The following is a 25,850-nucleotide window of genomic DNA, read 5'->3' as shown; positions in this document are numbered from 1 at the left end:
GTTGGAAATTATGGTCATATCGTCCAAAAGGGGTGTATGGAATTCAAATGGAATAGCCTATATACTATATAGGGCAAATAACTTTTCCTACTTCCCTTTTACGCCCATCGACACCAAAATACACGTAATTTATTACTATATAACGATAGAGTCTATATGCCAAGTAGCTCCAAGTGCTTATCCATTTATAAAAGTTCCCTCGTATTAGTCTAGGTTGGCATTACTTCCCTGAAACCCTGCCAGGATCTAGGAAAGCTTCCGCCCACTCATCGTGCGATTACCCAGGGCAACTTTTACAGCTTAATACCAGTGGTTCACGGTCTGACTTCCTTAACAACCTGTTTCCTAAATATCGTGCAAACTTTTCGTTCATATATATTGTCCTCTCTTGGAGCCACTCCATGACTCGATGGGCTCAAACATGTCTTGAAATTTAACGCTGCATTCTTTTTTGCACCACTTATGTTGAATATATACAAAAAGATGTGCGATTGGTATTCGACCAATGAATGTGTATTGTTTCTTCCAAAATCACGGCATACGATCCACCTCATTGGTCAAGTACTGATCGCTTGCTGTCAGTGGTTGTAGCATAGTTTCAGCCTTCTGTATAGTTCAGAAACTTGACCCAATAAGCCGCGAGATTTAGCGTATAAAAATAGAGCTTCATGTAGGTTAAATATTTCTCAGTCGCAGCTGATAAGCGAAAAGCGACATTAGCCAATAAAGTATCTTCTACTCTATATATTATCATATACGCATGCGTTGAAACGATTGGATAGCAACCGATTTGAACTATGAAATACAGAATTACCGATAGGTAGTTCATTACGATAAAGCATTTAACCCTCTTACTAACAACAGGTTTGACGACATCTTCAAAATAATGGCATATTTTATTATTTTCAAGATACTAGTATATTAAAACTAGAATGAAGTGCGTCTTAAATGGGTACAACAAGTGCATGATAATGGGCAAGTTTGTGGACTAAAATGTATTGTTTTAACGAATTTTTGTGATCCACAAATTAATTTTGTTTGGGGAAATGTGAATCTTATAAGTAGATTCATGAGATGAGTAATTTAATATTCTGCATAATCCTATGTAGTGGGAATGATGCCGTGAAACACTTGAATATCATTGCTGCACTTGGCATCGTTTACATGTTTTGGTAAATACAATATGTGAGTTCTGAAAACCTTTGTTGTTTTTTAAATAAGACCAAACAGGTGCAGTATTTTATATTGTTGATATTTCCTCTCGAATTATAAACCTACAAAGACCAGTCGGTTGCGCGTTATTCTTGAGAAATTTCTGCAAAACTTGACAAGCATGCACCATGATATTGTTGTGCTGATCGGTTTAATGCTGTTTTTAGAGTTTTTGTTATTGTATAAAAAAATATATAATTTCGACCCAATGCCTTGATAGTAATGTTCTGATCCTCGTTTTCCTTCTCCTTTTCCTCCTTATACTGCTGCTGCTCCTCCTCCTACTCCTCTTCCTCCTCAACATCCTCCTCTTTCCCCACCATCATCATCACAACAACAACACAAAGAACAACATCATCATATATATCATCATCATATAATCATAGTCATCATCAGTAGTAACAACATCAACAACAGCATTGAATAATAAAATGGATACGACATCTGTCATGAAAGTAGCCATTAAAGCTCCGGTAATTGTTTAATTAGGTCAAAAAATATTTTGATAAATATCAAGTCTCGGTTAACCTAAAATGTATAAGAGTGAGTGAAATATATTTAGATTCCCTGCTTTCTGCTGCTTGTATTTTATTTACAAATATTATAAACAACTTAACGTAAAAAAGTGTAGCCTTAACAAATCAGAAAAAATAGAGCAGAAGCAGAACACAAGCTATCACAAAATCTTATATTAAGTATACATCAATATAATATGCCAGTAATGGTACTTAATGTGAGCAATATTCAAATAGACAAGCACGCTATATTTAGTTTCAAAACAATAATGGTTTTGATATTTGCTTAGCTTTGACTATACTTAAAGGTTGGTCTTTAGAATTTTGTTTTAGTTGTTATAATCGACAAACATGTAAAAAGTGAGAAACCTGCCTGCGAAATAGTGCTATAGGATAGGGTTTTATTGTTATTATTTTTCTCTAAGTCATAACGTTAAGGAGGTACTACACCCCTGTGGTAAATTTGTGACCATTTTTTGCATTTTCTCAAAAAAATAATAAAACACTGGTAACAAAAAAAATATACATATTATTGGGGCAAGGAATCCAATTACTACACTGAAATATCTGTGACTCAAGACAAGCGGTTCAGTATATATGATGGGAAATGAGGTACATCCTAGCGGTAGCTTATTTCTTATCATATATAACGAACCGCTTGTCTTGGGTCAACGAAATTCCAGTGTAGTAAATGATTCCTTGCCCCTATAATATACATAACTTTTGTTACCACTGTGCTATTAGTTTTTGAAAAATGCAAAAATAGACACAAATTTATCGGGGTGTAGTACCCCTTAAGAACCACCTAGTGAGAACCATCTGAACTACTGGAATGTAATACCCCAACAATACCTTTACATGTTATATTTTACCAAAGTATTTGATCAAAAAGATGTTGCTTTTGCTAAAAGTCAATGTAAAAACAATAATATAATTATAATTAAATAATAATGACGTATATTGTGCTTTCCGTTATTCCATGTGTAAAAAGCCGATGGTTATAACATGACGCACTTTTAATTTAATAATTAACCAAAAGATATGACATTTTATATACAGAAGTGATTTCAAAAATTACATTTGACACGTGTATGAGTATAATCAAAACTAACATGTGTTCTTTCGTATGTTGTTATCAATTAATTTCGTCTTTTGACAATTTGATATTATTTATATCAAGCATCAAAATCATGCTTTTAAAACAAAGGTCAATGACAGCAAATGAAAGTAAATGCATGTATTTTAAAATTGTTGCTCAAACTGGAAAAACTTTTGAACTACCGAAGCATCTTGTGGTAAGTGCATTGTATGCATCTGCCAGAATTAATTTTTAGATCGAATTATTTAGTCTTCTGTCAAACTAACTATTGCATGAGAGTCTCCGTTCTGATACTTCTTTTAATTTTAAATCTAGATATTTTTTTTTAATCTTTACCATATTCATCGGATGAGGTCGTTCACTGTCATTTCTGTCTTCTGTTTTAAAGGCTAAGGTCAGTACATTTTTTGTTTATTTTGTTTTCAATTTCAAGGTCACAATGGATGGGCCCTAAATCAAAGACCAGGTATCAATCATTCAAAGGATTGAAAACAGTACATAGGTGATCGAATAGATTATGAAGCAATCACACACACAATATCGATTTGAAATTGGCATAATGTCAAGACACTGAGTCTTATTTACATGCCATGTCACAGTAAATTCTAAAATAAATTACATGCATTTGCATTTCATTTGCTGTCATTGAACTTTGACGCTTGATATAAATAATATCAAATTGTCAAAAGACGAAATTAATCAACAACATCAGTTGCTCAAACTGGAAGAACTTAACTACCGAAGCATCTTATGATAAGTGCATTGTATGCATCTGCCAGAATTAATTTTTAGATCGAATTATTAGTCTTCTATCATTGCTGAGAGTCGATAGTCGCTTGATTTCTATTGTTAAATACCTCGAACTAAAACTATTCGCGTACATAACATCAGATGTTCTCAAATTACCAATTACAAATGAATTAGCCTATTTAGTTTTAGACACGACAATTTCTCATAATCAGTGACTTTATGGTTTTTATTTTACGCTTTTTATTTTCCTTGCAAAGGACAGCTTCTAAAACTGTATTACTGCTGTTTTATAAAAAGGTAGTTAAATTGTTGAAATGTGTAAATGAAAAAAACTAACGTTCCACGTTTCTGTCATAAAAGAAGCATGCAACCAAATGTGTATGTGGTTGACATGCAATATACCAAAGTTGACATAGGGTGTGTCTCCACACGAGAGGCGGATCAATGTTAGCTCCTATTGTGCGCGCAGGCGGCATCGCGTCATGAGCGCTCTACACGCACACGGCTCGCGCCACGAGCGCCATACTCGCACACGTAGTGTAACGCACTTCCAAGAAACGTGCTCACCACGCGATCATTTCCCGGATGCGGATTCAAGCGCCGTGCAGACACTTTCTATTATGGATGCGCATCTCAGGAGATCTAATCGCATCGAAACGGTTTAATAGTTGTTCAAACTATTGCATGAGAGTCTCCATTCCGATACTTATTTTTTTCGTCGTCTAGGATGAGGCCATTCACTGTAATTTCTGCCATCTGTTTCAAAGGTTAAGTCAGTACATTATTTTGTTTTCAATTTCAAGGTCACAGTGTTTAAATTGAGAGACGGACATTTTGAAATATGCAAGAATGCTGTGGCCTTTTCGGATAACATAATTTGATTTCTTTACCCCATTTCTGCAACTTGCCCCTCAAAGATGGGCCCTAAATTAAAACTCAGATATCAATCGCTCAAAGGATTGAGAACATTTCATGGAATAGACTATGAAGCAATCACACACACAATATCGATTTGAAATTGGCATAATGTCAAGACACTGAGTCTTGTTTACATACATGCCGTGTTACAGTACCTTAAACGAGTCAATTATTTGCCGCTATGATTTGACCTTGAATATGTTGAGATGTCCGATAGAGAAAATATAGCGTCCAATTTGTCTTTCAATTCATCACATTTACTAAACTATTCCTATGTCAGATAAAATATTTTAAAATACTACGATCATTTTTTCTCATTTCCTCCCATTCGCACATCATCACACACTGATCAGATTGTTTGTGATGCCCCATAAGTTTTCTTGTCACTGCTTATCTTTTATGCCTGAATTTCTAATGTTTCGTCTTTTTTTCTATCAATTTGGGAAGCTGCTAACAAACAGAGGGAGTACGGTGACTGAAAAGATCAGATATGAAAATCTATCAAATGAACATAAATTGATACAAGTCAGAGTTTTATGCTTAAATGTAATTAAATAGCCAGAGATATGTATGCACAATGGGCAAGTTGACTACGGTACGGAGAAGTCTATATTTTGTGTGCGTGTCTTTCGTCAATGAAACATTTGCAAATTGCTGTTGATAGGTTGATAGGGTAAATACTTTGTTGATTTAGCATGAACTTTTCCTGGCTTACATTCACCTCACTGTATATTAAATTACGAGGTTTAGCTAAGTAGTGGATGCGGAGTGCAGAGTAGATGCGCAGCATGGGATAGCTATAGATCGAGAGATTCATTTGCTTACGTGGGAGAGTGGCAATGAACGTATTTGTCGGAAGCCCTAAACCTTAACCCTAACACGTTCCGGCAAATATACGGTCACCTCTCTACCGTAAGGCAGCCGTGTTCTGAGCATTACAGCCACACTCGCGCATCTCTTACCTAAACATCGTGAATGTTTTTAAGTACGAGGTGGTCAAGTATGTATATTGTGGATAAAGTGCTCCATCAATTTAAGACACTTACTACTAGTGACAGTCTGTTGATAGACTTTAATAAACCATGCAAAGATTTAATTGATTAAAATAACTGTCATTTATGAAGCAGGTGAATATACTGTCCGGGGCCAATGCGTCTTAGATGTGTATGATGAGCTGCTTCATGGTATTGATATATCTGGATGTTTATTTAAGAGAGAAGGTCATTGCTTATTATGAAACAAAGGGATGAGTTTAATAAATATGTATGTTGTTTTATTTTATTTTATCGTCAATTAAAAAGATGTTAACAATTCATTTCAAGTTAGAATCTCCTATTGAAATAAGAACTGGCAGCACAATTACTATTTAAGAAACATATACAAACGCATGCCACAGTTTTTTGATGTAATGTAAAACTGTGTAATTTTTAAGTAAAGTTGAACATGATGGCGGTATTTATCTTAAATCTTGTTTGCATCTTTAGACACTTGTATATTGCTACATTAGAACATCAGAAACCTTTTTATCATGAAATGTAAGGAATAAGTCATATTATTTGGCTAATTTAAATTAAAAATATATGTAAATAGCGCCCCCAATTTCCACACAAATGTACAGTTTATAAAATAATGTTTTATCTTATTTTGTCATCAATTAAAAAGATGTTAACAATTCATTTCAAGTTAGAATCTCCTACTGAAATAAGAACTGGTAGCACAATAACTATTAAGAAACATATACAAACACATGCCACGGTTGTTTGATGTAATGTAAAACTGTGTAATTTTTAAGTAAAGTGCATAGTGGAACATGATGGCAGTATTTATCTTAAATCTTGTTTGCATCTTTAGACACTTGAATAATGCTACATTAGAACATCAGGAAAAACACAAACAAATGGCAAGGACATTTTCAAAAACCTTTTTATCATGAAATGTAAGGAATAAGTCATATTATTTGGCTAATTTAAATTGAGAATATATGTAAATAGCGCCCTCAATTTCCACACAAATGTACAGTTTATAAAATTAAAATTCCCACAAAAACAGTAAAATATGAATAATTTGATATAGAATGAACAAAGCTCTATCTTAAAAAATCGCTTTAAAATAGATGTGTATTAGTATGATATCTGTTAGTATTGACCAGATCTAGAATTGAACATTATATAATGTTTTGTTCCAAAAATTAATAAATGATTACATGAAACAACCGTGATGCACATTTATGTATCGGGAATGCAAGAGCTGAAATAATTCACTTTCACCATACACTCCCTGTAGCACCATATACGTTCATCGTTTATCACTATCCGCTGAAGAAAAATACTCTTCAATGCATATACATCTCCAACACAAAGGCACTCGGATACTCTCAGTCTCATGGACCATGACAACCATGGTCCAATCAAACACACAATCAAACACACCCCACACATACACAATTACGTTCAAAGACAAAATGAAAGTAAATCAGCTACCCGCATCCAATGGTACTCTGTTGTAAGCAAGGACGGCATCAAGGTACACTTTCCTGTATCGGGACGTCCTCTCAATATAAAATCAAACATCAATTTCAATTCACACGCTCACCGCACCCCTCTCAATCACACACCCCATTGCACACTGGACCTGTATCTATAAGAAAATTACATTAATCGATAGTGCCCATTGCACAAAAGTTATGCATAAATCAGTTGTATTAATCTTAATGTACATTACTGTAAGCAAGGACAGTATCAAGGTAGACTTTCCCGTCTTTGGATGTCCTTACTGACAAAGTCGTCAATATCACCGCAACCCTCATCCAACCCACACCACACCACACCACACCACACCACACCACACCACACATCCATAAACAGCTACAGCTCACATTCAGTCAGCAATTAGGATAGCACCAAGGCAGATTTTCCTGTCTTTGAGTGTCCTCACAAAATAAGCTAACGGTTAAATGTCAACACCCCCACACGTACGCAATCCCCACCCATATGCATACCAACACATAATACACACTCGCATACTTGATTTATGTTTCACCTGCGCGTCCATATGTGTTGATTACTGGCCTGTTTATGTGGCATACTATTGTAATATAATCATAGTGCAGTATGGCTTCAGAACGTGGAAATATGTTCTGCTGCGCAAGCCTTTTGATTTTTAGATGAATCTCACAAGAACCACTGTACCTAATGTAGGCTTGTTTGCACTCATTTGAATGCATTTTCTGTGAATAATTCAGATGTGCGCTCGAAAAGTTTGTTTATTGTTTTGGGTAGATTTCTTTGGACTTAAATCTGGACATGACTTTCGCTTGTATTTGGTTACATGTGAAGAGGAATATATCAGCGGATTATTAGTCGAATCCAACACGCTGACCTTTCCGTAAATTCAATCGCAGATAGTTTAGGAATCTATTGTATGACGTAGAAGCACATTTCGTAGGACCGATTTAGACAGTACGTTTTGAACTCTACCAGTCATGTGTATAACGATATCTTGTAATGGAATACATAAAAAGCAAGTTGAAAACTGAGAGACAGAAAATGATATTCAAAATGCTATTTTGAGTTTCACTTGTCATTCATTCTTAATGTTAGCAATGCAGCGTATTATGTTTGGTTTATTTGTGATTTGTTATAAGAGGAATCAGAAAATGTCTTAAAGTACACTGCGCACAAAAAGTATCTGAACACTTAAAATAAAAGCAGTATCTTAAAGACAATTAACCGAAATTACCAAATAATGTAATCAATAGATGGATTATTTTGTTCTGCGTATTTTAATACCTCATTTGGCACGATGCGACTTTATTTCCCCAAGTTATACTGAACTGAATGGATAAGAGAGCTAAAAAGTTTTGGGCTATTTCCTTCTTCAGGGTGATTCCTACCGGCTATTCTAACGGGCTCATTATAGCGTGACAGATCAACGCTCAATCACCATTCTCGTGTTTCGAGAGAAAAAAGGATGTAAATTTTGTCACTTATGAAATGCTCTATTGTTCATTCAAATTAATATTAATTTTGGAAAATATCATCGTATCAAAATATGTAGAGCAAAATTATCCATCTATTGACTACTTCATAATATATTATTGTTTTTTTTAAAGGAAAATGGTCCGTAGCACTCATAGATTGAAAAGGTATGGAGTGCTTGTCAAGGCCATTGAAACATGGTGGAAATAGTACAGATCATCTTCCTTTAGACAGAGACGTACCTTTAAAGAACGATGTCCATCAAACTGTTAAAGCTATAATATCCATCAGTACTTTAAAAGTCTACTGTTAAGCAATGATGTCCGTCATCAATCATTTTCTAATTATGTTACGCTGTTCTTCTTAACCCATTTGAGCATGCGCCAAAGTTGTATACCCATATCTATTTACGTCTGCTTGTTTGTGTATAGGCCAATATCATAAACCAGAAGTATGTAAGCCACAGAAGCAGGTTTTCAAATATTAGAAATACGCGCGTGAGGAACATATCACTAACAACTGGATTATGAATTTTAGTCATCAGATATGCTTCAAAATTATTGCTAGTATTGTGTGACTGAGATCTAAGCTTACGTGGAATTTTAAGGATAAAAATAGGATTTTCTTTGAGAAGGTCAAGGAAGGATTATACGGCTTCATTAAAGTGAAGGTGCTGAGACTGTCAATACAATTGTACATCTTCGGGCTGTATATTGATCAATTGTTTCAGGACATCACAATTTGCGCATCTCACGTTATTAATGAAAGCTAGCTTTCATGGATGTTACACGTGAAACAGAAGAGGTATGTGTCTTATATCTTTCACAGGAGAGTATGATGTAATTGGTCAGGGTTAATAAATTTGAAACACATACTCCCCCAGTGAGTATTTTCAGCCGTATTTTCTTTTCGAAACTCATACTCCCTCTGTGGAAAGACGTTAGCTAAATCTTCCACAGAGGTAGTGCGGATTTCAACGGGAATAGCCCATTAGGGATACTTTCTTGATCAACCTGTCCATTAGATCAATTGCTGTGATTGACAATTTGCCCACCAACAGCATAACCTTTTCCCGCTTATTTTTTAAAAACTTACGTTGAAATTGCTTTTAAAATGCGTCCCATTAGATTAGGCTGTACTTAAAATTCAACAGGAAAGTGCTTAATTCGAGCAAATCTTTCATACATTAAATTATTAAACAAATCTTGATTTATGGTCGTCAGTGATCAAAGGCATTTGTGTGTGTTTTAAGCTACAATGGTCGTCTAAAGTCTTGAACATTTTCCGTTGAATATTGCTTTTAAAATGAGTGCCATTAGCTCAGAGTGTACTTAAAAGTCTCAATTTACTATTAGACATTCTGCAAGTTAAAGTTATCTCACAACTTACCTGAAATTTTACATTTTTCCAACAGGAAAGTGTTCGAACAAAATTTACATACATATTGTTATAATTATTAACCAAATCTTGTTGTATGGTCGTCAGTGAACAAAGGCATTTGTGTGTGTTTTATGCTACAATGGTCGTCTAAAGTCTTGAACATTTTCCGTTGAATATTGCTTTTAAAATGAGTGCCATTAGCTCAGAGTGTACTTAAAAGTCTCAATTTACTATTAGACATTCTGCAAGTTAAAGTTATCTCACAACTTACCTGAAATTTTACATTTTTCCAACAGGAAAGTGTTCGAACAAAATTTACATACATATTGTTATAATTATTAACCAAATCTTGTTGTATGGTCGTCAGTGAACAAAGGCATTTGTGTGTGTTTTAAGCTAAAAATGGTCGTCAAAAGTCTTGAAAAACTTCCGTTGAATATTGCTTTTAAAATGAGTGCCATTAGCAATTAACTACTAGACATTCTGCAAGTTATCTCACAACTTACCTGAAATTTTACATATTACAATATCTAACAAGAAAGTGCTTAATTCGAACAAAATTTTACATGCTGAAATTATTAAACAAATCTTGATCTATGGTCGTCATTGAGCATTTGTGTGTGTTTTAAGCTACAGTGGTCGTCGAAAGTCTTGAACAACTTCCGCTGAATATTGCTTTTAAAATGAGTACCATTAGCTTAGACTGTTAAGTACTTAAAAGTCTCAATTTACAATATCTGCAAGTTAAAGTTATCAGACAAGTTACTTGAAACTTTGCATTTGTCACACTCTAACAGGAAAGTTATTGAATTTTAAATCCACACTACTTCTGTGGAAGATTTAGCTAAAGTCTTCTATAGAGGGAGTACAAGTTTTGAATAAAATAGACAATTTGAAACTCTCACCCAGTTGTTGAAGATATAGGTAAAGCCATAACACAGGGGAGTATTGGCTTCAAAATGATTAACCCTAACCAATTACATTTGAAAAACATACTACTCCTCCTGTGGAAGATATTTCCAAATTCTTCCACAGGGGCAGTGTGAATTTTAAATGCACCCTCTTGAACTGAAGAATTACAGCTTTCTGCCAAGCTTTCAAATTCAGCAGTGCTTTTTCATTTGAATTGTTCTTGATATCTTTTCAATTTACAAATTTTCTACTTACCATTAACCGCCTGTATAATTATAATCGGCATCTGGTTTGTTTTCAAGTTCCTCTTGTCATCCAGGGATATCAAGTCAACATTATCAAACCGACAATTGAAAATATTCCGCGTAAAAGAATATAGGGAGCTGTAACTGGTTTAAATTCTCACATGCATATATCCAAAATTGGTATAAAATAATGGTTCCAGACAAAATGGAAAAGTAGATTGTTTTCGCTATGAAAATCCAAACTACTGAACTAGTACGAAGATTACAAGTATAGATGGAATTTATCGGGGTGGGCGACTTATACAGTAAGCCAAAAAATTAAGGTACCAGTTACGTTTACCCCCTGTATATCCTACACAAAGACAGATGTGTCATAATTGGAACCAGCAGCCAACAGCTGCATCTTTTAGCTCGAATTTAAGACCTCACTCGTTGAGATTGTTTACGAAATAAAGACACACGATCCAAAAGCCCAATGAAGGTGCCAATTTAAAAGTTGCAGTTTCCTCCATTGCATGCGTTATTGATGTGTACACAAACCGTTCGCGAACAAGGGAACTAGCGCCGTGCTTCCATTGAATAGCACGTTAAAACTAGCATCGTGCTTTCATTGATTAGAACACAAAAGTGCAACTTTTGATTTCGTCTCTTCGGTAGGTTTTATATCAACGTTTCTTTCTCAACCAATTTCAACATATAAGGTCTTGAATCAGAGCTAAGGAGTTCAGGTATTAGCTACTTGTTTTAATTTTGACATAATGTCTTTATTTAGGATATACAGGGGTGAACACAACTGGTACCTTAATTTTTTGGCTTACTGTATATTAGTTTTGCAACGTAAAACTTACATTGAAAACAATTATGTTCTACCAGAGAATAATATAAATAAATTCAGTCATGTTATAGTCTCAGGTTGTATTTACTTTGAACATAATTTATCGACATCAAAATTAAAGGCGTCATCCAAATCCAGCCAATAGAGGCTAAGGCATTGGATGTTTCCGAAGTATATGACTCCGTTATATTCATGCATTATGAAAAATAATAGCTGAAACAAAATCAATTGAAATAAAGACGCCTTGCTAAAGATTGTAGATATACAACCGTCGTGTACCAATTACTGACAACACAAAGAATACAATAATGAAATTGATTTTGTCACAAATAGCAATCAGATAATCTCAGTTTTCAATTCAATCAACATTGTGTATTTAATCAATTTTGAGAATTCAATACATAGATAAAATCAATACATTGTGACATTAAAGAATATTGTTAACTTTATTTTAATTAACGAGTTTTGATATCAATTAATTAACGTTTTCTTTAGCCAACAAAAATAACGTCGTACAACATTGTAAATCACTGTTAACAGCTTAATAAACAGCAAGCAATATCTACTTGACAAGGTAATACGCAAATAGTTATGTGATGTTATTAGTTGGCTAACTATGAGAGAATAGCGTTGCCATAGCAACATCATACCACATAAGACATGCCACACCTTTAATGATTGTGGTGCGAAAGAATGTGCTGTTACAGGTCTAACCACTAACTTAATTCGATATTTTTGTTCTTAATTTCAAGTCAAATTTACACAAAAACATGATCAGTTAAACTAATTGTTTTCGTAATTATAATATATATTTCTTGGCATAACTACGATAATACCTTGATATTAAAACTTGCTAATTAATCATCTTTAAGGTCATTTGTTATTCTTGTTGAATCAGATTGCTTCCAATCTATCATAATTAATGATCCAAACCACCTGACTGAAAGACGGTTGTTTCCGCGTATCATGAACATAACACATTCTTTGGCGACTTGTTGCACTATGAAGCACCTTTCAATTGTCAAATATAAATAAGTTAATGTAACGACAGTAAAATATTGACATTACTTCCACTATACAGTTTGTCCACTCTGAAGTACAAAGTGACAATGCGCGAGTATACCGCGCGTAAACAGTGCGCAGTGCTGCGTCTCTGCTGCAGGTATGCGTGCCTTCAAAGTCGACACAATGCGTGCCACCGAGTCGGTACTTTGTACTTCAGAGTGGACTGACTGTAGTAGTTTATTGTTCTTTGTAATTCATATTTTACTTTATGTTAGTTTATTGGGTTTTTAAGTGTTTCAAATGGCGATGCATAATACAATACATAGATAAAATCAATAAATTGTTTCATTGAAAGATATTGTTAATTTTGATTTTAATTAACGAGTTTTGATATCAGTTATTTAACATTCTAAAATAGATCGTGTGGTGGTATACAAACAAAATTTACGTCGTACAACATTGTAAATCACTGATAACCACTTAAAAAATAGCAAGCAATATCCACCTGACAAGATAATACGCAAATAGTTATGTGCTGTTATTAGTTGGCTAACTATGAGACGATAGCGTTGCCATAGCAACATCATACCACACAAGGTCTGCCACACCTTTAATGATTTTGGTGCGACAAAATGTGCTGTCACAGGTCTAACCACTAACTAAAGTCGCTTATTTTCGTTTTTAATTTCAAGTCAAATTTACACAAAAACATGATCAGTTAAACTAATTGTTTTCGTAATTATAATATATTTCTTGGCATAACTACGATAATACCTTTATATTAAAACTTGCTAATTAATCGTCCTTGTTATTCCTGTTGAATCAGATCGCTTCTAATTTATCATCATTAATGATCCAAAACACCTGACTGAAAGACGGTTGTTTCCGCGTGTATCATGAAAATAACACATTCTTTGGCGACTTGTTGCACTTTGAAGCACATTTCAATGGTCAAATATGTGATGCGATCAAGCCAAATCAGTCGGAACTCGGGAATATTGATTTTGAGATATAGCCAAACAAAGACAATTTTTCCTTTTGTTTCCTCTTGTTTTGGAAACTCTTTAATTGCACATATCTTTGGAACGGGTTGTTCAATTTTAATGGGATTTTCTCCAAAATCCAGCTTTATAAATGCTTGTTACCATTCTATAGGAAACTGAAAATTTATTATTGCCGAGTTCCGACTGATTTTGCTTGATCGCATCACATATAAGACAACATAATGTATCGACAGTAAGTGACATTGCCAGAAATATCCTTGCACTTTGTTTTTAGAAACAGACACGGTGGTGGTGTTGCCGGGTGATGTTGCTGCCTATATTAGGGATGAAATCAAACACATTAGACAAAATGAGAGTGAAATTAATAAAATTGAAGCTGTCTGGTTAGAAAGTTAATAAAAAATCATTTTTATTGGTACATCCTGCAGACCAACTAAAGAGGGATCTGAGTACTACAATATGAAATGATGGATGTTGTAATTGATGCAAAATCAGGACACTGTCCTTCTGGATGACAATGATGTCCATAAGCAATGATATCCGTCAAAACTCAATAGTCTAATGTTAAGCAATTTTGTATTACGCTGTTCTTGTTACCCCGTTTGAGCATGCGCCAAAGTCGTATATCCATATCTATTTATGTTTGCTTGTTTGCGGTAGGCCAATATCATAAACTAGAAGTATGTAAGCCACAGAAGCAGAATTTCAAATATTAGAAAGACACGCGTGAGGAACATATCACTAACAATTGGATTCGGAATTTTAGTCATCAGATATGCTTCAATATTATTGCTATTGGGTGACTGAGATCTAAGCTTAGCTGGAACTTCAAGGATAAAACAATTTTTGAAAAGGTCAAGGATTATACCGCTTCATTAAATTGAGTCATTACTGAAAGTTAGCTTCATGGATGGTACAAGTGAAATAGAAGAGGTATGTGATGCTTTTATTTCTTGATCAATTTGCCCATTAGCACAGTTGTTGTGATTGATAACTTGCCAACCAGTTTAAATTGTACCCCTGTTATTTGTAGGTAATACTCTACTTACAACTCTTTTACAACTAGACATTCAGCCAGTTAATGCCTTGTTTAACAACTTGTCCGAGACTTTATCGTTTTGTTGATAATTTTCAAGTCCCAACGGAAAAGTACTAAATTCGACCAAAATCTTGATGCATGGTCATCAGTGAACAGCGGCAGTTTGTCTGAGCTTATCTAAATTTAGTCGGAGGTTGCTCTGACTGAAATATTCAGGCATTTGGACGTCGAATTATATAGTAGGCACCTGCTGATAAAGCTAGATATACATTAAATGAGATTGATTGTCCATTTTTATCTATCCATCAAATGGAAAACTTGTTCTGCCCTTCTGCGATACAACATGTTCTCTAAGCAGACACAAACTAAGTTTCAGGTCCCAAGGTTACTTTAAGGTTAGTAACTATTTTCAGTTGTTGCGGTTTGGTCGTTCGCAACATAAGCAAATGGTAGTGAGCTTTAGCAAAAATTGCATTGATCATATCATAGCGAGTGTGTAGAAGAATTCAAATATCACAGATATACTTTTGTAGTTCTTGAGTTATGTTGTAAAGAAAGCGGAAACCACATCACCTTTGTAAAACGTAACTCATTAACAACAATAAATCAAGCAAGTATTCAAAGTTTATGATTTGAACTTCAAGGTGTTATTTTTCAATAATATATTAATTTAGACAATGAAAATGGATCTTTTTTTTTTTTTCGACCAACAATACTTTGTCAATCCTTGAAGACAATGATGTTACTACAACATAAAATTAGATATTAAGGGTATACCGGAAATTCAAAATTGCATTTTCTTGTACTATAGAATTATATCTTTCTGCCCAGCTTTCAAATTCAATTACACGGTATTATTAATTTTGACTGGGCTAGAATATAGCTTGAACACAATATTCAACATGTTTGCAGCTCATACATTTTTCAACTAACTACTTTACCATTAAATACCTCTATAATTAGAAGCGACAAGTGTTTTACTATCAAGACCCACCCAGTGAAATCACATCAATATATGAAATAGACAATGGAAAAATATCGAGAGGTATCTTTAACCTACGGTACTCATTCAGAGAATAATACAAACTGTCCTTTGTACTTCCATGAAGCCCAGGGATCCAAACAATATAAACATTGAAATATATTAAAATTTAAAATTACATAATTATAAATATTATAAACAGTTATTAAATACCTTAGAATGTTATATTAATCATATTAGCACAGCGTTGCTAGTATGACTAATCAATATACATATTTAAAATCAAAATTGCAACACTAATCAAAGAATACATGCATTGGGGTGTTAATAATATCGAATGCCGAATATAAATGTGACATTTAAAACAATTAACTCTATCACTTGGATTATAATTAGTGTTAATGTATATTTAATATGGAGAAATCAATATATAGATAAACTCAATATTGTTTTATTCAAGAATATTGCTAGATTTAATTTCCTACGCAGTGCGATATTATTCACTTGTGAAGTCTGCACTTGAAGCAAGGAAGGAAATGAAGGAAGAATTTTTATATCAATTATTTAACGTTTTAAAATAGATCGTATGATGGTGTACAATTCCTTCAAAATGTTGTGAACCCAGTTTTTAGATCACAAAATGTAAGTCGTACTTCATAGTAAACCACTTTAGAAATAGCAAGCAATATATATTTTGATCAGCTCGTAATTGGCGGGAATTATTAGGCTTTTACTACTACGCCGAAATGTAGACCCACGTTAAGAGTGATATAGTTGTTCTGCCTGGTCTATAATTTACGTGTTAAAGAAAGTAGACAAAGCAAAGGACTTCAATTTATAATTTGTAATACTTCTGGCGAGATTTCACAAGACAACTCTCCAAATAAAATATATTGATATTAATCCGCGATGTTATAAGGCCCGCCGATTACGAGCTGTTCAAAGTATACATAGTTATGTGTTGCTATTCGTTGGCATGATGCGATGGTAGCGTTGCCATAGCAACATTATATCACAAGGCTTGCCACACCTCTAATGATAATTGTGGTGCGACAAAAAATAAATGCATGTGCTGTCACAGGTCTTATTGTGCCAGACAATACACCAACTTTAAAACTAAGACTAAGACGCCTAGTTTTTAATTTCAAGTCAAATTTACACAAAAACATGATCAGTTATACTATAATTGCTTTCGTAATTGTAATATATTACTTGGCCTAATTGCGATAATATCCTGAAAGAAAAACTTGTCATTCAATTGTCTTTTGTTATTCTTTTTGAATCTGATCACTTTTAATCTATCATCATTAATGATCAAAACACCTGACTGAAAGACGGTTGTTTCCGTGTATCATGAACATAACACATTCTTTGGCGACTTGTTGCACTTTGAAGCACCCTTCAATTTGTCAAATATAAAACAACATAATGTATCGACAGTAAATAACATTGCCAGAAAAATATTTGCACTTTGCTTCCATTATAAACACTTCATATAAAGTAATAACCCTTTTATTATGAGATAATAATTCAAACTCTGTGCATTAGTTTTGCTGTGCAAATTTTGATGCCTAATTTTGATGCCAAGTTGCACCTAAACCCATTGAAAATGTTGATTTTGCTGCTTGAGTGCCTGTTCGTCACTGGTCACTGCGGGCCATCCTTGACCAGTCATGTAGAGAATGTAAATATGGTACACTGACTTGAGTATCTTTTTGTGCAACTTTTGATTCTGCATCTTTTCATTCAAGGAGTCACCAAATTTCGAGCTATCCAGACAAAGGAGATATCAAAATGTGCAAAAATGGGTTTCTTTTTTCTATTTCAATTTTAAATTTGGATATTTAGATTGATTTTGAGTTAATGCCAGGTTTTAATATGTCTTTGAGACAACTCGGTTGGTTCCCTATATATTAGTTAGAAAATCATTATCGGACTTTATCAAGACCTCTGACAAGATTTTTTCTTTGCAAAATGTTGACCTTTCTTCTACCGTGTCTACATTCACACAACTATTCACCCAGAGAAGGGGTAACTTTGTTGCATCCGTAGACTGCATTAGCAAATACATCGAATATTCTAACTTACAGGAAACAAATTAAATATTGACGAAGCCATATAGCCTATACCTAACTAAAGTTCAAGATGACCACGCTACCTCTGGTAAAAGAGGACAAAATAACATCGGTGTGCTCAATAGTGTTCTTGAAACGTAATCGACATTTTTAAGCCTTCCCCTCTAACGAAACTAATTTAGTTAATATGGGAGTTTTCAATACAAATCGGTATTTTCGTAACTGCAAAACTCAGGATAATCCTGCATCGGCAATTATGGGGAAATTGAGAAAAATATTCCAATAAAATTTTGAAGTCAATAATGCGGCTTTATTGTGCAACATTCTGAATGGGCTTTCACAATAGAAACTGCAGCTGCTGTAAAGTCAGTTTTAATGTCAGGAGATTATGGGTGAATAGGGCTACTTTCCGCTTTGGAAGCTCTGAGATGTTATCAGGTATAAACAAAACCCACAATAGTTCGTATTTGCTACACGTATTTAGTGCTGCTGTTTGATCAGTGTAAGCACACTACTAAAATGTTAGTTCTTGAAGTAATATTTTATTAAGGTAGTCGAACATGTTCGCGAGGTTGTGGTTTCGGGTACCGGTGCGGCGGACCCGTGTTTTCATTGAATCGTGCTTCACTACACACAGCCCAGGAGTGAAATAGGAATGGCACATTGAGTCGTTTCAAGAAGTTCTTTAAAGTGGTTGCTACTTGCCTTACACTATAAGTATTCTGTGAGAATACGGGTAGATCGAAGTAATCATGGCAGCTATATCATTGGTTTATGTAACAGTAAAGCAAAATGGGCTTGGGATTTCAAGCAATAACTCCAATGGTCAATTTGTCTAATCCGCCTCTTTACGTAAACGCATCTGCTGAATGCATCGGGCACTCCATAACCTAGCCACAGTCTGTGGCCCTCAGCGGTCAGTTTTAACCTAAACAGATGCGCCAATTGCTGCTTGAAATTAGCTTTAAAATGATGTATATCATGTCTATAGTACTTGACATTAAAGTAGTGAAAAATCAATAAAACTGTCAATAAATCCACACCTTTAATTTCAAACTGGTAGAAAAAATTTCTGACATTATCGATCAACTTTAGCAGACTGATACTCTCATTGCGAATGACATTATAGTGTACTAAAAAAAAAAAAAAAAAAAAGCCATGATACAAATGAACTAATAGAATGTACTGCATCTGAATATACTGAACCTCTGCAATATAACTTAAATGTAGTTCCGAATACCGAATTATGTTTAATTTTGTATTTAAGTTCACCATATTTTGACATACCGGTATTGAATTTTAACTACATGTTATATGCATTACTCAGAGTAATTCGAATTAATGCTTATTATCTATCTGTTCCAAACTGTTCCCAGTGTTGTAGTAGCTCTTATCCGAGTCCAAATGCATTTTGTTTCCTTCAAACTAAAAAACCGCAGTAATCAATATAAGTTGTTTTACGCCAAAAATAATGATTTCGCCCGTGTTATATGAGACATTACAAATTACAAAGTATTACAAATTTTAATCAAATTAAATTCTACATTTTACAAGGAATTACCTAGGTCTTAAAATCGATCAGCACCGTTGTTGCAGTGCGCCTCCGATTGGTTCAAATAGCGAGTACGCGTATCGCGTCGACGCATACGCACTGACCCGCGTCATATCGTGTCATATCACACGGGTAAGAACCAATAAGATTGCAGGAACGTTCTCAAGTGTTTAAGAATGTTCGATAATATGCTTCTTTTCAGTCCTAAGCTAGTTTTTCTCCGACACAATTTTATTCATTTTCAGACACATTGATACGTTTGCTCATCTCGTAATGCATTTGGCGTCCCTTTGGGATGTATGTTAGCAATTCATGTCTGAACGAAGCTGAGAATTATTCCGGAACAAATAAACTATTTTCGGATGATGTTTGACTAAACGAGACAAGGAACATGCACTTTAAAGGAACTATCCTAATCATTATATTTGAAGCATTAAAACGGTTCATAATAAGTAAAGATAGTTCCAGTAAATTAGTGACGTAGAACCCATAAAATTTATACAATGATATGTCAATGTGGTTAATCCTAGGATAGAAATGGAAGCCATCTTTTATGTCGAAAAAACTTATTTTGCTCTTGTCTGGCAGAGCAGAGGTAATCAAACCAGCTATGTGATGGGTTTACGTATCAGCAAAAACAAGAATCCATAAGAGTACCAGGTTGGAATTTCAAACAATAATTCCAATGGTCAATTTCAATCCACATTTTTCATCTTCTGAAAGGCTTGGACACGTCCCAATCATGATAACAATTCAGACCCGAACAGACTCGCCCGGACAGACTGCAATTGGTATTGTTATGTTACGGTAAACCATTAATTTCAGACTGGCAGACAAATTTTGCTGACAGTATTGATCAACTTTAGCAGACTGATACTCTCATTGAGAAACTGTATTTAATAATGCTCAAACAAATAGTCCTGATTCAAAAGAACCAATCTAACTTTTCGTGCTTTAAAAGTATAGTGTCGTGTTTTATGGCGCGAATTGATATCCAAGACATGTATGCCCAGTATAACGCGGTTCCTCTCTAACACCCACAAGTCTACTCTAGCAATGTCCCCGGATGAAGCTTTATGACATTGTAGATGATCATGATGATTTGGCTTATCAGTAAAAGCATTGACATTGGTAGATGAACAGGTTAGATGATTGGTGACACATCCTTTCCGTTGCCTCTATGAATGTCGTTTTTACTCTTTTGTTATTAAATGACAGGTACCCAGCCTTATGTCATATTGTTTTTGAGTACGTTCCCTAGTCAGCATTATAACAGGAGAATTAGTTAGTTGCTTGGCAGGAGATGCCTTAGCAGGACCCTAGAGAGGGACAGTATATGAATAGTTGGGAAATACATTTGATATTGAAAACTGATCACTCACTGCACAAATACACGCTTCTAAAAATGAAATGAACTTTTAGCTGTAACCCTTTTGTCGAATTTTATTTTTTCGCAAACTATGTTTTGTTTGATGCAAAGCTCACTGCTGAAGTTGTTTTAGTTTTTCAGGTAAGGTCAGGATCACACATCCGCGAGCTTGTGTGTTCGAGTTCTGGTGCGGCGGACCTGTATTTCGTCATTACATCTTTGCAGAGTGATCCGGATGCTCCACAGATAACTGTTAGTTAAGATTATTGGCCCAGAAAAACTACGAAAATATCATAACTAATGCAAACCAGGAGTGAAACAAGAATGATACATTGTTCATTGTTTACAACTTTGAATTACATACACATTCACATAATATTGCACAAACGTAAACAAATAAATATACGTGTAATAACACAACATTGCCCTATTTCGCATCAAAAAGTAGCAGAAAATCAAAATACTACCATTGAAAGTAGCTTCATGGCTTTCAATTGTGCAACTTTTCACAAAATTATATATTCACATTGTCTGTGGTTGTTGCTGCCATTCCAGATTATGACAGTATTGTTAGGTTTGGTGTTCTTACATTGCTTGTGTTGCTCTTAGGCTTTTTTTTAATTGGGTGTGAATTTTGCAACCGATTATTCCTCGAAGTGGTTTATATTTTGGCGAAACCCATTTAAGGAGCAATGCGCCGCTTTCATATAGTGTCCTAACAAATCCAAAGGTGGTTGTCGAATTATGCCACCTTGTAAGTGTTCTTTGAGAATACGGGCAGAAGTAATCATGCCAGCTTGGGTATCAGATTGGGATTTCAAGCTATAACTTCGACGATCACTTTGTCAATTGCATTTGGTAGTATTGTATAAACGGTATACTGTTAATGTCAGACTGGCAGACCAGCTTTGTTGACAGTTAGGATGAACTAGATCTAGCAGACTGGCACTCTCATTGAAAATAACATCCATGTATTTGATACATTCAAAGAAGTAGCCCTGATACAAAAGATCTATTTAGAAGGATATCTCGCTTTTGTGCTTAGTATAGTCGTGTTCAAGCGTTCATTGATATCCAAGGCATGTATGCCCAGCATAACCTTTACTTGTTCCTCTTATCCCACACAAGTCTATTAGAATACTGTTCTAGCAATGTCCCCCGTGTGATGAATAGAACTTGCTTTTCAACCGCAGTTGAATATCGAACTATAAAGACTATGAACCATAACATTTCCTGCGCTGGTTAACGCGTTCTGCTCCCTACTACAAACCTGAATTAGCGAGAGACTGTGTTGACCTCACATTTTCTTGCACTCTACTTCTGACCAGGGAGTTATGACGAAATTGAGATGTATTGTGGCACGCGCAAACACGTTTCACTTTAATATGCTCGAAGTAAAGCTACCCTACTGTATCCATTTAATGTAGTCGGACATTTTTGGTGGGGTTGAGGGGTTGAATAAATATGACATGATTTCTCGGCAGATTTTGACTCGTGTAAAGTCTTATTTACTAGGAATCGTTATAAGAGATTGTTTATATTGTTTATTGAATACATAATAAAATCATTGTTTTCGAACAGGAAGGAAACGCGTCATGCTGTTTAAAAAACATCTTCCAAGATACTGAACTTCTGCAATAGTTTTGTTCAGGATAGCAAATTTTAGTTTGCGTTCAAAATCTTTTTTTTTTAATGTAAAGAGTTTGAACCAATTGTAGTACTCAGCGCAATTCTGTTACCATCATTTAGCTCCGAGCTGTCACCAATCTTTTTGTAGCTCTTAGATTTCCGAGGCAAATTGCATTCGTTTCTTCCTTTGACCTAAAATGACCGCAGTTACCTATCAGTCAGCTAGCCAAACTTGTATTGTCCAACAAAAAATGCTCGGTAATGTGTTTCTTTTCATTCCTAAGCTAGTTTTTCTCCAACGTAGTTTTATTCATTTTCAGATACATTGATACGTTTGCTCATCTCGTAATGCATTTGGCGCCCCTTTGGGATATCAGTCGGCAATTCATGCCTGAGCTGAGAATTATTTTCGGATTGTGTTTGTGTAAACGAGACAAGTAAAATATTAATACACTTTAAAGGAACTATGCTAATCGGTGCATTTAAAGCATTAATACAGAGTAAAAAGAGTTAAACAAAAAATAAAGTAATGATGTAGAGCCTATTAAATTAATAAATCCTTGGATAGAAATTGAAGCCATCTTTAAGTCAAGAAAATTCATTTTATTTTCTGGCAAAAGATATTTGTCTTGTCTGTACTTTAGCTAATATTTGATTAACTTTAGCAGAGTGATACTTTCATTAAGGATGGCATCCCTGTATACTTACTTTACTTTATTTCTATCCACCACTGTTGCCTTTCATAGCGTTGTGAGGAAATGTAACCATCTTTTCTGGGCGAGTCGGGTAGTTTCACTCATGGTGATCACAAGTGTTGCGAGCACTTCCTTTTACTCAATCTGCCCACCACTTCCTTGGTCTTCCTCTAGCCCTAGGTCCTGTTGTTTTGCTGTTATAAGTTCTTGCTGCAGGTTGGCTAAGGGCCATTCGCATAAGGTTACTGTACCATCTAACTTGTTGATTTGCAACATATTCTGTGATTTAAGTAGTGCCCACCATCTCATTTCACAGGTGATGAGCTTCTGGGTTATTCTTTTGTTGACATTCCAGGTTTGGCACTGGTAGCAAAGTGTTACCTGGTGATGAGTTTTGCTTTGGTATTGCAGGATGTTTAAGAAGTGGGCCTAGCTGGTAAATGAAATCACTATATAACCATCATAATAGTTCAAACCCGAACAGACTCGCCAAATTGATGGACATTTTCTTACTGCAATTGATAGAATTATTTTAAAGTATACATAACTTTCAGACTGGCAGATAAATTTGGCTGACAGTAGTGATCAACTTTAGCAGATTGATACTGTTATTGTACGTTCAAACAAATGGCCGTGATACAAAGACATGTACAGGGTGTATCAAAATGATTGGTACCGGGCTATGTGACATTTTCAAAAATATATCAAAAATACAAAATTGCTAATTAATATAGTTTTTGTACTATAAATAGAAAGGGCATATGTTAACTTGTTGATCTATTAATCTGAAGTTGATAGGTTGATGCATCTGGGAGCTATTGTCATTTAAACGAAGATCGACGTAATCATGGTTTGACTTACACAACACAAGATGAATAGGTTCACTGCTTGAACCATTTATTCATACATACTATTCAATATCTCGCCTCAGTATACGTAACATAAAATTGCTTTACACATGCTTTTAGAAAGATAGTTCCTGAAGTCCCTGCCTTACGACACTCTGGCAGTGTGAGGTGAAGCCCTATCTTGAAAGAACTTAACACCTGGGATGGGTCCATTCTGTAACTGCCCATATCAAATTTTGAAGCATTGCAAGTTATAGCATGTTTGCATGGGATACGCCTTGCTCTTAGAAACTGTCTCCTAAATCTTCTCTGCACTTCTCCATAGCTTCGTGTCGATCAGTAATTCTTAGCTATGAATGCACACTGAAGTGTGGAATACTGTGGAGCGATTCCAATAACTTTTACCAGGTCTATACTAACCTACACTGTCTACAGTCTATAGCCATTCTGCCACACCATCTTCTTAGTAATCTCAATAATACAATTTAAATTACCGCCCTGGATGGTGTTGATACACAAACTTCTTTCACCCCATCTAAATTATTAAAGTCAATAATATTACTCTCAAGCAATAAATATTGATTATAACATTTATATATATTATGAATGAAGAAATAGGCAATGAAAATATTAAACGGTTCCATGATTTTCAACATATCATCCTCACAAGGGATTTGCAGTAAAATAGAGCTTTGAAAATGGTGCGCTACTGATCCAGCGTTACGATGAAAAGTGTAAAAACACCTACTTTCCTTTAGAATCATGTAACTTCTGAATAGAATGTGCTATCTTTATGATCTAAAATTCCTAGAGAAGATAAAACTACTATAATTACAAATATTTAAACAATTAACCCCAACCTGGCACAAAAAATAGTAAAAAAATTCGGCAACAAATGAGAAGTCTTCGGTACCAATCATTTTGATACACCCTGTAGGCTATGCCCAGTATAACCGTGCTCCTTTTTATCACCCACAAGTCTATTAGAATACTGTTCTAGCAATGTCCCCCGTGTGATGAATAGAACTTGCTTAGTCAACCGCAGTTGAATTTCGAACTATAAAGACTATGAACCATAACATTTCCTGCGTTGAATAACGCGTTCTGCTCTCTACTACAAGCCTGAATTAGCAAGAGACTGTATTGACCTCACATTTTCTTGCACCCTACTTCTTGAGGTATTTGAGATGTATTGTGGCACGCGTAAACATGTTTCACTATGTCTGGAAGTAAAGCTACACTTCTGTTTCTATTTAATGTAGCTACACGTTTGTATTAGTAGAAATCTACATAAATGAGGTATTTCGGATCAAATTTGACACGAATTGATCTAAATGCGTACGATTTCTGGTCAAATTTGACTCGTGTGCGATTTTATTTTAGTTCACATTCAAACTTACTATGTCTTGAAATATTGAGCTTCAACCAATTTGTATTGATCAGAGCAATGATATCAATACTCTACTTTGAGGGACACATTGTATTTAATAAAGACGAAGATTGCCTGGTAACTATCATTTACCTCTAAGCTGTCACCAATCTTGCAGTAGCTCTAAGATTTCCGAATCAACATACAGTTGTCTTCCTTTAGCTTAAACCAACCGCAGTTACCCATCTTTATCAGCTAGTCAAACTTGTATTATCCTACAAACAATGTTCGATAATGTGTTTCTATTCCTAAGCAAGTTTTTCTCCGACACAATTATGTTCATTTTTAGACACATTGAACGAACGTGCTCATCTCGTAATGCATTTGGCGTCCCTTTGGAATATCAGTTGCCATTTCATGCCTGAACGAGGCTGAGAATT

The 25,850-nt window shown here is 34.8% G+C and overlaps 1 protein-coding gene across 2 annotated transcripts in view; it reads left to right on the top strand.

The window, feature by feature from the left end:
* LOC140162964 (3',5'-cyclic-AMP phosphodiesterase 4C-like) overlaps window positions 1–25,850 on the top strand; it is a 573,837-nt gene that overhangs the window by 46,785 nt on the left and 501,202 nt on the right. The window contains exon 1 of one of the 2 annotated variants that reach the window (XM_072186475.1): window positions 9,145–9,275. The exons of the other annotated variant lie outside the window; for it this stretch is intronic. The gene's annotated coding sequence lies outside the window, so the exon portion shown is untranslated. Of the gene's footprint in view, window positions 1–9,144; window positions 9,276–25,850 lie in introns of those variants that run through there. 2 annotated transcript variants of the gene reach the window in all.

The sequence above is a fragment of the Amphiura filiformis genome, chromosome 1 (genome assembly GCF_039555335.1).
Source record: "Amphiura filiformis chromosome 1, Afil_fr2py, whole genome shotgun sequence".
In the NCBI taxonomy this organism is placed as follows: Eukaryota; Metazoa; Echinodermata; class Ophiuroidea; order Amphilepidida; family Amphiuridae; genus Amphiura; species Amphiura filiformis.
The sequence above is the reverse complement of the archived record's forward strand: the minus strand, read 5'-3'. Positions and strand labels throughout refer to the sequence as shown.